This window comes from Physeter macrocephalus, chromosome 17, assembly GCF_002837175.3.
Source record: "Physeter macrocephalus isolate SW-GA chromosome 17, ASM283717v5, whole genome shotgun sequence".
Classification (NCBI taxonomy): Eukaryota; Metazoa; Chordata; class Mammalia; order Artiodactyla; family Physeteridae; genus Physeter; species Physeter macrocephalus.
Window position 1 is genome coordinate 6,329,908 of NC_041230.1, and position 14,044 is coordinate 6,343,951.

A 14,044-nucleotide genomic window follows, 5' to 3' on the forward strand; every position below is an offset into this window, starting at 1 on the left:
CCCCCCCTTCCCCTTGGCAACTGCAAGTCTGTTTTCTATGTCTGTGAGTCTGTTTCTGTTCCGTAGATAGGTTCATTTGTGTCATATTTTAGAGTCCACGTACAAGTGAAATCATATGGTACTTCTCTTTCTCTGTCTGGCTTAGTTCACTTAGTATGATAATCTCTAGGTCCATACATGTTGCTGCAAATGACATTATTTCATTATTTTTTAGGGCTGAGTATTATTCCATTGTATATGTATATGTACCACATCTTTTAAATTTTATTTTTACTTTATTTTTTTAAATTTATTTATTTATTTATTTATTTATTTATTTTGCGGGAGGAAAATACATGGTCTCTGGCCCGCTCCAGCACAGCTAGCGGGAGATGCCTCCTGCAGCCTGCTGCTTCCTGGAATCTTGATTGGGCCTGTGGGGCGCAGGGTGTGGGTGAGGCACAGAGAGGGGGCTCGTGGACTGTGCAGGGGTGTGTGATTGGTTGGGTGCAGGTGGAGCACCAGAGGCCTCAGGATCAGCGTGGCTGAGCAATATGGACACTTCCTGTTAAACTGTGGCCTCGAAATCCCAGCACTGCCCACCCTCGGGCACCGGAAAGGGAAAGGGCTACCACCCCCCGGGGAACAATGGGAATCTGAGCAGCTCAGCTACTTCACCATCAGACAGGCACCAGGCTTGCTTGGCTTCAGTTTCCCCTCTATCTTAGATACCTGGCTCGCCCCGCACCCAGGCCACACACACCTCCAGTCTAGGGGAGAAGCATCAGTCGGGACACAAGACACACCCTGAGACCCGCCCACTCTGCACCAACCTGGCTCAGGTGAGGCCTCTCTTAACCCCTCGGGGTCTACTTTGGTCTCATACTCACCCCCTCTGGCGCCTTACGCCCAAACAGCCTTTCCTTGGCTGGGGCCATTCATGATCCATATCTGACCCCTCAGACCACTTTGCACACTTCCACTGCCCCCAGTAACCTCCTCGCGTCCCCCCACCTCCCGGTCTATTCCCGACGCAACAGCCAGAGGGAGCCTGTTCAGACCTAACAGACTCCTTAGCTCAGAGCTCTCCAGGCAATTCCTTAAACAGGCCAACTCCGCACGTACCGTTACCTCTGCCGCAAGCACCCTTCACCGTCTTTTTTCACCCAGCACCTAAAGGACTTCAAATCCGTGCCCGGGCAACGGGGGCAGAAACCTGCGCCTCAATCCGTAGGGACAGAACCCTTCCTCTTCCGATCCACCCCCGCCGTGCTCCCCAGCAGGCTCCAATTATAGTGCAGGTGCAGCAGAGCCTCTGGGCGCCTCGGAACAAAGGCCCACCTTGAGACGCTGCACCCAGGCGTCCTCGCCACCACGCCTTTGCCCACGCCATGCACTTTGCTCCGAGCACCCTCTCCCGTTCTCTGCGCCAGTGCCCGCGCCTCACCCTGAGTCCAGCACCCCCTTCTCTGATCTGCTCCGGCTGCGCCCGCCCCAGCCCCGGCCGATTAGGTTTCCCGCCTCCGCGCTCTTGCCCGCGAAGTACCCCCGTCCTGCAGCGCCCCCTCACGTCTGCGGCGCGCGCTCCAAGCCTAGCGCGGGCGCCCGTCCCCTGGCACGCCCCGGCCTCCCCGCCGGCCCTGCGGCAGGGGGATGCCCGCCTGACCCCACCTCCGGCTCCTCCTCAGGCACCAGGCCGGGCGGTGGCCGCCTCCAGCTCACCACTTTCAAGGCCGCACTTCCGGGCCGCAACGCCTGCGGAACCAAAGTCCGCCGCTGCAGCGGCGCGGCGAACCACTAGGTCAGAGCAAGTTTCCGGTGTCTCCATGGAGACTAGTCGCCGCTGCAAGGTCGCACTTCCGGCCAAAGTCACAGCGGCTGGGACAACCAGGCAGTGTCGCCCTAGAGACGGGGCGGGGGCGGAGCCTGTGCTGTCAATCTGTGGGCCGCGCCCACTCGCCTGTGCTGCGGGGCGGAAGAAGGTGAGAGGGAAAGAGGGTGGGAGGGCGGTCAAGAGCCTGGCGGTTCCCGGCAGGTTTAAACCCTACCGGCCCTGAGCCTGGGTCCCAGGTAGAAGATGGAGGCAGCCAGACTCGATGCCCCTACACCAGGCCCACCTGCCCCAGGGCGAGTAGTGTTCACTTAGTGCCCTCTGCATGCCACACTCTGGGCCGAAGCTGAGAAAAGAAAGGGAGTGGGGAGGGGGGTGTATGTGTGTGAGCTGGGTCCTACGTCTGCCCGGAGGGTGGTGAACAGCCAGACTCCAAAGACCAGAAGACACTTCAGGGGGCAGAATCTGTGGGAAGAGCTGTCTGGGCAGAGGAACGGCCTTGATCTGCAAGGGCCTTGAGGTGGGGCTGGCTGTCCAGGACATCCGTGAACCAGGCCCACTAGATGGTGAGGCTGCAGTGGTGGGCTGGCTGGGCCTTGTGCCCTACTCATGGGGGCTGAAGGAAGGCGGGGAGTCGCGGGGGGGAGCGGTGCCTAGACCTCAGTGGACCCCGTGCCTTGTGCAGCAGGCGTGGAGTCCAGAGGGGAGGGGCTGACTTCTCTGCTGCCAGTATGAGGACGGGGTCAGCACGGCAGCCTCCTGCCTCAGGCAGCTGCTGAGTGAGCGGCTGTGTTGTAGACGTGTTCTAGACATGTTCTAGATGTGCTGTAGGGGTGCTCCGGGCAGGGAAGGGAGGGGATGTGCCAGGTGGGAAGCATTCCATGGCCCATGCCCCGAGGAACCTCATGAAAATTCCAGTCCCCTGGCCTCATTGTCCTTGTTCGGAATCGAAGTCCTTCACGACGGCCTGCCCAGCTCACTGGGTCTTCTTGCATCCAACCTCCTCTACCCAGTTCCTATCACTGTTCATTCCTCTCTGGCTTCACAGGCCCCTTGCTGTGCCCACCTCTACCTGTGAGGCTAGGGGTTCATCTGTGTCCTTCACCTTGACAGACAGGTATTGCCACTACGACCCAAACGGGAGGACAGTGGACCTAGTGGGGCAGCACACATAAGAGGTCCAGAAGGCAGCGGTGGCGGCTCAGACCTCAGCAGGGAAGGCCGAGCGGGGGCAGAGTCAGGGTAGGAAAGAGAGGACACGGGTGGCTTCGGAAACGTTCTCAGCAGGCGAGGGTGCGATGGAGGACCTGGCCCTGAAGGAGTGTGAGAGACAAGAGGAAACACCCAAGCCCGGAGCCCTCTCAGGCTGCAAAGGAGATGGGAGCAGTGGCCTCCAGCGATACAAGCCTTCAGAAAATGTCTATCTTGCTTTTCTCTCCAAAGACCTTGTCCGGTGATGGTGGAGGCATCTCGAAGAATAAATAGTGTGGCTGAGGACGCAGGTTTAAGATGCCAGGGGTGGGCCCACGTGGCCTGCCAATATGGCAAACTTCCGACCAGGTCTGAGAGTCCTGGAGGCGGCGGGGATGGGAAGAAGCGCCACACGGCAGGGAAGAAGCCGAGAGCTCACGGCAATCACAGATGCAGGGAAGGAGCAGAAGAAATTGAGCTCCCACGTGACTGGGCCTCCTGAGCCCGGAGGCAGGCCCCCACCCCCAGCCACCCAACACAAACGCGCACACACCCAGAGTTTCGTTTTATTTATTTACTTACTTATTTTTCGGCCGCACCGCACGGCTTGAGGGATCCCAGTTCCCCGACCTGGGATCAAACACGTGCGCCCCACGACTGAGAGCCTGCAATCCTCACCACCGGGACCGCCAGGGAAGCCCCTACAGTTTATGTCAGCAGTCAGGAGGCTCAGCCCCTCCTCCCAGCTCAGCCAGGGTCCCCAGCCCCTCTCCAGCCTCCTGCCGTGGCAGCCACTGTCCACGGGGGAAGCCCAGCGTTCAGGTCTCCGAGCCCAGCCCTACCCTAGTGGGTCTGGGCTGTGCCAGGTGTGGGACGCAGGGCCCAGGACTCAGGCACGCACCTCAGGCTGCCAGGAGCTTCCCTCGGCCGGCCCGGGGTTAGACACCAGGGGCGTCCCCAGGAAACAGGGTGGAGACCGAGGGAGGTCCCTGGCAAGGCAGGTAGCAGCAGTGGAGGGGTTAGCCCTCCAGATGGTGCTGAGAGGAAATGGAGAGCCCTTTGGGGTGGGGGAGGGGCAGTGGCAGGATCCCTAATACACCAGAAAGGCCCTGGAGGCTGCAGGCTGGGCAGGGGGCTGGAGGGGAGCCCGGCCCCAGGCCCTGCTGGAGGCCGAAGGAACAATGGGCGGGACCAGGCAAAGTGCCTTCAGACGTAGAAGAAAAGAAACATCCAGATGGACATCAAGGACTGTCATTGAGGGGGTAGAGGTTGGGGGAAGGAATAATTGCAACTTTAATCTGCTTTTATATTTGAAAGACAACGAACCTCCTACTAGCCCTATGGCCTGAGGGAAACCACGTGGGGAGGAGGAGACCTAAACTGAAATAACAATCTGAACTGCACAACTACCGATGTCGCTTCTCCAGGGTCCCTGCACCTGGGTCACGTATGGGCCCTTGGATTAATTTTCAAAAGTTAAAAAACCCAAATATGTGGAACCTAGAAAAGTGGTACAGATGAACCGGTTTGCAGGGCAGAAATAGAGACACAGATGCAGAGAACAAGCGTATGGACACCAAGGGGGGAAAGCGGCGGGGGGGTAGGGGTTGTGTGTGATGAATTGGGCGATTATGATTGACATGTATACACTGATGTGTATAAAATTGATGACTAATAAGAAAAAAAAGAAAATAATAAGGTAAAATAAACTAAAATGTAGACAAAAATATAAAAAAATAGCAAAGATAAAAGTTAGTTATCTGAAAGGATCAATACAATCAATAAACTCCTAGCAAGACAGATTAGGAGAAGAAAGAAAAAATAAGTTGTTAATATCAGGAGTTATCACCACAAATCTTGGAGATATCAAAAGGAATATAACAGAATATATGAGTGACATTATGCAAACAAACTTGATAGTTTGTATGAAATAAAAGAAAGTTTTGAATAAACAGCCTACCAAACTGGCATGAGATTAAAATAAAAATTTTGAATAATCTCTTATTTTTCAAAGAAAATTACACACACAGACAAATCCAAGTCCTATCATTTCACTAGAGAATTTTACCAAACATTTAAGAGGAACTTCTTTTAGAAAACAGAGTAGTAATAAAGATCTTCCAACCCATTTTTTGAAGGCAGCATAATTACTGTTGCAATATCTGAGAAACACATTACAAAAAATATTAAAGACAGACGTTATTCAAAAACATGAACATTAAAAAGTCTTCAATAAAATAATATCAAATATAATTCAGCAATACATTAAAAAAAGCAATACAACTTGAACAGGTTAAGTTTAACCCAGGAGTGCAATGTCATTTCATATTTAAAATCCACTAATGTAATCTTTATTATAACGAAATAAAGAAGAGAAATTGTATGAGAAATTCAATAGGTGTGGAAAAAATTTTTGACAAAATTAAACACACAATCCTAAGTTTTAAAATTTCTGGGCTTCCCTGGTGGTATGGTGGTTAAGAATCTGCCTGCCAATGCAGGGGACATGGGTTTGATCCCTGGTCCAGAAAGATCCCACAGGATGCAGAGCAAGTAAGCCCGTGCACCATAACTACTGAGCCTGCACTCTAGAGCCCATGAGTCACAACTACTGAAGCCTGTGTACCACAACTATTGAAGCCCATACACCACAACTCCTGAAGACCATGCACCTAGAACCCGTGCTCCACACCAAGAGAAGCCACGGCAATGAGAAGCCCACACACCGCAATGAAGCATAGCCCTCACTTGCCACAACTAGAGAAAGACCACACACAGCAACGAAGACCCAAAGCAGCCAATAAATAAATAAATAAATAAAATTTAAAAATAAATATAAAATGTCTAAGCAAACCAGGAATTGAGGGGAAATTTTTAAAACCATTAGAGGACAACTATAAAATCATACATGCTTAAAGGTGAAATAACAAACTCTTTCTCCCTAAGATCAAGAACAAGGCTATGATTTTTACTTTCATCTCCTGTAACAGCATCCTCCTGTTTTAGAACATTTCTGTCATTCCCAATGAGATCCTCTGCCCATCTACTGCAAGTCTCTGTTCCCACCCTGTCTCAGGCAGCTGCAAATCTAATGTCTCTATAGATTTGCCTGTGCTGGACATTTCATAGCAATGAAACCGCACAATATGAGGTCTCCATCACTTTGCCTTAGGCTGGTGTGCCAGCCACCCAGATGTTGTGACTTTTGTCTGGTTGGATTGTTCCTTGTTTTCCATTCAGGAGCTGTGCCCTTGGCTTCAGGTCTGAAAAGCACTTCCCTGCCGAGGTGGGTGACTAATGCAGAAACCTCCCAGGCCTGCTCTTCCGGGCTGTCTTCCTGCTGGGTCCATGGTGGCTGAGGCCCACCGAGACCTGGTCGCCTCCACTCTGCCCTCTTTGTGTTTAAGACACTGATTAACTCTTCTCTCTTTCTGTTTTTTTTTTAATTTATATATTTTGGCTGCACCAGGTCTTAGTTGTAGCATGCAGGCTTCTTAGTTGCGGCACGCGTGCAGGATCTAGTTCCCCGACCAGAGATCAAACCCCAGCCCCCTGCACTGGGAGCGTGGAGTCCTACCCACTGGACCACCTGGGAAGTCCTAACTCTTTTTATTTTATTTTATTTTTCTTGAAGTATAGCTGATTTACAATGTTGTGTTAATTTCTGCTGTTCAGCACAGTGATTCAGTTCTACATGTATATACAATTGTTTTTCATATTCTTTTCCATTACCGTTTATCACAGGACATTGAATATAGTTCCCTGTGCTATACAGTAGGACCTTGTTTCTTATCCATCCAATATATACTAGTGTGCATCTGCTAATCCCAAACTCCCAATCCATTCCTCCCCCACCCCCCCCTTCCCCTTGGCAACTGCAAGTCTGTTTTCTATGTCTGTGAGTCTGTTTCTGTTCCGTAGATAGGTTCATTTGTGTCATATTTTAGAGTCCACGTACAAGTGAAATCATATGGTACTTCTCTTTCTCTGTCTGGCTTAGTTCACTTAGTATGATAATCTCTAGGTCCATACATGTTGCTGCAAATGACATTATTTCATTATTTTTTAGGGCTGAGTATTATTCCATTGTATATGTATATGTAGCACATCTTTTAAATTTTATTTTTACTTTATTTTTTTAAATTTATTTATTTATTTATTTATTTATTTATTTATTTATTTATTTATTTATTTATTTATTTATTTATTTATTTATTTATTTATTTATTTATTTATTTATTTATTTATTTATTTATTTATTTATTTATTTATTTATTTATTTATTTATTTATTTATTTATTTATTTATTTATTTATTTATTTATTTATTTATTTATTTATTTATTTATTTATTTATTTATTTATTTATTTATTTATTTATTTATTTATTTATTTATTTATTTATTTATTTATTTATTTATTTATTTATTTTTTTTTAAATTTATTTATTTATTTATTTATTTATTTATTTATTTTGACTGTGCTGGGTCTTAGTTGTGGCATGCATGTGGGATCTAGTTCCCTGACCAGGGATCGAACCTGGGACCACTGCATTGGGAGCGCGGAGTCTTGCCCACCGGACCGCCAGGGAAGTCCCTGAGCCACAATCTTCTTTATCCATTCATCTGTTGATGGACATTTAGGTTGTTTCCATGTCTTGGCTATTGTAAATAGTGCTGCTGTGAACACTGGGGTGCATCCTGTCATTAGTGATTCAGATGTTCTGACATTACTTTTTTTTTTTTTTTTTTTTGGCCGTGCTGTGAGGCATGTGGGATCTTGGTTCCCCGCCCAGGGATTGAACCTGTGTCCCCTGCATTGCAAAGCGGAGTCTTAACCACTGGACCGCCAGGGAAGTCCCTGAGTGTATCTTTTTGAATTATAGTTTTTTTTTTGCGGTACGCGGGCCTCTCACTATTGTGGCCTCTCCCGTTGCGGAGCACAGGCTCCGGACGCGCAGGCTCAGCGGCCATGGCTCACGGGCCCAGCCGCTCCGCGGCATGTGGGATCTTCCCGGACCGGGGCACAAACCCGTGTCCTCTGCATCGGCAGGCGGACTCTCAACCACTGCGCCACCGGGGAAGCCCTAGTTTTGTTTTTTTTTAAATTTATTTATTTTTGGCTGCGTTGGCTCTTCGTTGCCGCGCACGGGCTTTCTCTAGTTGCGGCTGGGGCTACTCTTCGTTGCTGTGGGCGGGCTTCTCATTGCGGTGGCTTCTCTTGTTGCGGAGCATGGGCTCTAGGCACGCGGACTCAGTAGTTGTGGCTCGCGGGCTCTAGAGCGCAGGCTCAGTAGTTGTGGCGCATGGGCTTAGGTGCTCCATGGCATGTGGGATCTTCCCGGACCAGGGATCAAACCCGTGTCCCCTGCATTGGCAGGCGGATTCTTATCCACTGCGCCACCAGGGAAACCCTGAATTATAGTTTTATCCAGATATATGCCCAGGAGTGAGATTGCTGGATCATATGGCAACCCTATTTTTAGTTTTTTAAGGAACCCCCATACTGTTTTCCATAGTGACTGGATCAATTTACATTCCCACCAACAGTGTAGGAGCGTTCCCTTTTCTCCACACCCTCTCCAGCATTTATTATTTGTAGACTTTTTAATGATGGCCACTCTGACGAGGGGGAGGTGGCGCCTCACTGTAGTTTTCATCTGCAGTTCTCTAATCATTAGCGAGGTTGAGCATCTTTTCATGTGCCTGTTGGCCATCCTTATGTCTTCTTTGGTTAATTCTTTTAACCTCAGGATTCATCTTTTAAAAACAAGGAGGTTTCCTAGTTGTCTGTCTTTGGAAGCTTCCTTAACTCCTTAGCATTTCTAGTCCGCATCCCCACGTCACCAGCCGTCCACAAGCAGGCCCTGATGGCTGGTTTGTCCCTGCCCAGGACCCATTCAGGATGGCTCAAGTCCTTTGCTCCCTATTGATCTGGAAGCCTCACCTCTCCTTTTAAAATTAAGGTGATTCACATAACACAAAAATTAACCATTTTCAAGTGAACAATTCAGTGGATTTTATTTTTTGTTTGTTTGTTTTGTTTTTGGCTGTGCCACGTGGTATGCGAACTTCCCCAACCAGGGATCAATCCTGTGCCCCCTGCATTGGAAGCATGGAGTCCTAACCGCTGGACCGCCAGGAAAGTCCTCTGTGGATTTTAGTATAGTTGCAATGTGGTGTAACCACCACCTCCATCTAGTTCCAAAACGTTCTCCTCACTCCAGTAGCTCCTCATTTTCCCCTCCCTCCAGCCCCTGGCAATGAATAATCTCTACTGTATGTCTCTATGAATTTGCATATTCTGGATATTTCATAAAAATAGAATCATACAATATGTGGTCCTTTGTGTCTGAGTTTTTCACTTAGCATAATGTTTTCAAGGTTCATGTATGTTGTAGCACATACCAGTGCTTTGTTCTTCTTTATGGCTAAGACTCCATTGTATGGAAATACCACATTTATTTTGCCATTCATCAGTTGGTGGACATTTGGTTTGTTTCCACCTTTGGCTATGGTGAATAGTGCTGCTGTGAACAGTCCTGTACCAGGATTTGTTTGAACACCTTTTTCAATTCCTTTGGCTACATACCTAGGAATTAATTGCAAGATCAACAAGTTAAATCTATGTTTAGCCATTTGAGGAACTGCCAAACTTTTTTCCAGGATGGCTGCACTATTTTACGTTCCCACCAGCAATGTAGGAGGGTTCCAATTTCTCCACATCCCTGCCAACACTTGTTTTTTTCCTTGAAGCTATCCTAAGTGGGTGTGAATCAGTACTTCACTGTGGTTTGGTTCGCATTTCCCTGATGACAAATGACGCGGAATGTCTTTTCATGTGCTTATTGTCCAGGCCATTTGTATATCTTCTTTGGACCTCCCCTCCTTTTTCAACAGTTGTATTGAAGTAGAATTTATATGCCGTAACGTACACCCAGAGCAGGTACCCTTCAAAGATCTGTAGTAAATTAATATTCATATCGTGCAGCCATCGCCACTCTTCAGTTTTAGAGCATTTCCCTCTACCTTCAAACTTCCTTTGTGTGGTCTGTGTCCATTTCTGCTCCAGCCCCAGCAGCAACTGCTCCAACGTCTGGCTAGAGACACAACCCCTCAGTGAGGACTGGGCGGGGCCAGTGGACCCTGGCTTCTAGCAGGACACGCCCCATCCAGATGGCCTCTCTCCCTCCCCACAACATCCCCTTTAGCTCCCACGGATGGAAAATTAGATCTAAAGACTCGCTGGGCTTTGGGCCAAATATTGTTGGCTGGAACCCCTCACAGGGGGTGTTAGATGGGCACCATTGCATCCCATGCAGGACCTCGTGCTGCTGACCCTAACAAGAGGGCAGTGACAGCCTGACTCTGTTCACTCGTGTGTCCCCACCCCCAGATGTCCACATTGACACCCCACCCTCCACTCACCTCATAGCATGTACACCAGATAATCCTAGCCTGCCCAGGAATCTCATTACCGCTTGGGAAGTGATGTTTCCCAAACTCTAGCATTTAATTATCTCATCAAGGACTGGGGCCATGCGTTCCCCTGAAATACAGGTTCCTCTGGGGAGGCAGAATCGGTGCTGAATTCTCAGAGTGAGGAGCTGCCTTAAAAGCAGCACCATGGGGACTTCCCTGGTGGCGCAGTGCTTAAGAATCCGCCTGCCAATGCAGGGGACATGGGTTCGAGCCCTGGTCCGGGAGGCTCCCACATGCCGCGGAGCAACTAAGTCCGTGCGCCACAACTACTGAGCCCGCGTGCCACAACTACTGAAGCCCGCACGCCTAGAGCCCGTGCTCTGCAACAAGAGAAGCCACCGCAGTGAGAAGCCCGCGCACCGCAACAAAGAGCAGCCCCCGCTCGCGGCAACTAGAGAAAGCCCGCGTGCAGCAGCAAAGACCCAACACAGACAAAAATAAATAAATATATTAAAAAAGAAAAAAAAAAAAGCAGCACCATGTGGTGACAGATGGGCTTATTTTTCGACTCTTCCTTTTGAGAACCCTTAACTCATGGATAGGGTGGATTCATTGTGTGTCAGTCAATGACAGTCATTGTTTTTTCTGATGCTTGAGTCGTATCATCATGTATGGCTTCTGTGTCCTTTTAACAGGTTTCTTTCGTGTTCCTGGGGCTCACCTGGGGCTTTCCCTGGAATGCTTTCTCCTAGGAGCCCTGGTTCCTAACTGCAGGGAAAGGGCTGAAACTCTGGCCTCTGGTTGTCTCCTGTCTTTTCCCTCCCTGCCCTCCCTGGGGGCCAGAGATTCCCCAGAACTGGGTTGAACTCATGCAGGCTGTGCGGCCCTGGATGACACCTTCTACTCTCTGGGGACCAGTTTTCCCGTCCGTGAAATGTGGGCTGCAATAGGCAGAAAGTTGGCCCCAAAGATATACACAGCCTAATCCTCAGAACCCGGAAGTGTTACCTTATCAGGAAAGAGAATCTTGGCAATTGTGATTAAGGATCTGGAAACGGCAGAGGGAAATTTGTCAACTGTCTTAGTTGGGCTTGGCTGCCATAACAAAATACTATAGACTAGGTGACTCAAAGGACAGAAATTTACTTCTCACAATTCTGGAGGCTGGGAAGTCCAAGATCAAGGTGGAACCTAGAAAAGTGGTACAGATGAACCGGTTTGCAGGGCAGAAATAGAGACACAGATGCAGAGAACAAGCGTATGGACACCAAGGGGGGGAAAGTGGCCGCGGGGGAGGGGATGAATTGGGAGATTGGGATTGACGTGTACACACTAATATGTATAAAATGGATAACTAATAAGAACCTGCCGTATAAAAAATAAAATAAAATTCAGAAATTCAAACAAACGAACAAAAAAACCGCCAAGAAACAAAACAGTAGAGCACACACCGGAGTACTCACATTCTCAAATTAGCAAATATTCTTGTTTAGTCCTTTTTTTTCCCCCTGTTTTTAGTACACTAAAAATATTTTTTTCAAGTAAAAACCTTTTTTTTTTTTTTTTTGCGGTACGCGGACCTCACTGCTGTGGCCTCTCCCGTCGCGGAGCACAGGCTCCGGACGCGCAGGCTCAGCGGCCACGGCTCACGGGCCCAGCCGCTCCGCGGCAGGTGGGATCCTCCCGGACCGGGGCACGAACCCGCGTCCCCTGCATCGGCAGGCGGACTCCCAACCACTGCGCCACCAGGGAAGCCCCAAACTGCTTTTTTAAACAATTTACTTATTTTTGTTTGTGTTGGGTCTTTGTTGCTGTGCGCAGGCTTTTCTGTAGTTGCCGCGAGCAGGGGCTGCTCTTCGTTGCAGTCTGCGGGCTTCTCATTGCGGTGGCTTCTCTTTGTTTAGGAGCATGGGCTCTAGGTGCGCAGGCTTCAGTAGCTGTGGCACACGGGCTCAGTAGTTGTGGCTCGCGGACTCAGTAGTTGAGGCACATGGGCTTAGTTGCTCCGTGGCATGTGGGATCTTCCCGGACCAGGGCTCAAACCCGTGTCCCCTGCATTGGCAGGCGGATTCTTCACCACTGTGCCACCAGGGAAGTCGACCTTTCCTACTTCTGAACACCGAACTCTCTGATAGAATTCTCCCATCTCAAGTGCACGTATGATCCAGTCATTTTTAGTAAATTTACCATTTTCTGTAACAGCATCCTCCTGTTTTAGAACATTTCTGTCATTCCCAATGAGATCCTCTGCCCATCTACTGCAAGTCTCTGTTCCCACCCTGTCTCAGGCAGCTGCAAATCTAATGTCTCTATAGATTTGCCTGTGCTGGACATTTCATAGCAATGAAACCGCACAATATGAGGTCTCCATCACTTTGCCTTAGGCTGGTGTGCCAGCCACCCAGATGTTGTGACTTTTGTCTGGTTGGATTGTTCCTTGTTTTCCATTCAGGAGCTGTGCCCTTGGCTTCAGGTCTGAAAAGCACTTCCCTGCCGAGGTGGGTGACTAATGCAGAAACCTCCCAGGCCTGCTCTTCCGGGCTGTCTTCCTGCTGGGTCCATGGTGGCTGAGGCCCACCGAGACCTGGTCGCCTCCACTCTGCCCTCTTTGTGTTTAAGACACTGATTAACTCTTCTCTCTTTCTGTTTTTTTTTTAATTTATATATTTTGGCTGCACCAGGTCTTAGTTGTAGCATGCAGGCTTCTTAGTTGCGGCACGCGTGCAGGATCTAGTTCCCCGACCAGAGATCAAACCCCAGCCCCCTGCACTGGGAGCGTGGAGTCCTACCCACTGGACCACCTGGGAAGTCCTAACTCTTTTTATTTTATTTTATTTTTCTTGAAGTATAGCTGATTTACAATGTTGTGTTAATTTCTGCTGTTCAGCACAGTGATTCAGTTCTACATGTATATACAATTGTTTTTCATATTCTTTTCCATTACCGTTTATCACAGGACATTGAATATAGTTCCCTGTGCTATACAGTAGGACCTTGTTTCTTATCCATCCAATATATACTAGTGTGCATCTGCTAATCCCAAACTCCCAATCCATTCCTCCCCCACCCCCCCTTCCCCTTGGCAACTGCAAGTCTGTTTTCTATGTCTGTGAGTCTGTTTCTGTTCCGTAGATAGGTTCATTTGTGTCATATTTTAGAGTCCACGTACAAGTGAAATCATATGGTACTTCTCTTTCTCTGTCTGGCTTAGTTCACTTAGTATGATAATCTCTAGGTCCATACATGTTGCTGCAAATGACATTATTTCATTATTTTTTAGGGCTGAGTATTATTCCATTGTATATGTATATGTAGCACATCTTTTAAATTTTATTTTTACTTTATTTTTTTAAATTTATTTATTTATTTATTTATTTATTTATTTATTTATTTTGACTGTGCTGGGTCTTAGTTGTGGCATGCATGTGGGATCTAGTTCCCTGACCAGGGATCGAACCTGGGACCACTGCATTGGGAGCGCGGAGTCTTGCCCACCGGACCGCCAGGGAAGTCCCTGAGCCACAATCTTCTTTATCCATTCATCTGTTGATGGACATTTAGGTTGTTTCCATGTCTTGGCTATTGTAAATAGTGCTGCTGTGAACACTGGGGTGCATGTATCT

At 48.6% G+C, this 14,044-nt stretch overlaps 1 protein-coding gene across 3 annotated transcripts in view; it reads right to left on the reverse strand.

Moving 5' to 3' along the window:
• The window catches only part of ZBTB45 (zinc finger and BTB domain containing 45), a 13,187-nt gene extending 11,458 nt beyond the window's left edge, over nucleotides 1-1,729 (reverse strand). Inside the window, exons 1-2 of one of the 3 annotated variants that reach the window (XM_028478147.2) lie at nucleotides 1,651-1,707; nucleotides 1,105-1,294 (exon numbers count right to left, since the gene is read on the reverse strand). The gene's annotated coding sequence lies outside the window, so the exon portion shown is untranslated. Of the gene's footprint in view, nucleotides 1-1,104; nucleotides 1,445-1,650 lie in introns of those variants that run through there. The other 2 variants (XM_024116951.2, XM_024116950.3) reach the window with 2 other exon arrangements.
• Nucleotides 1,730-14,044: the final 12,315 nt, after the last annotated feature.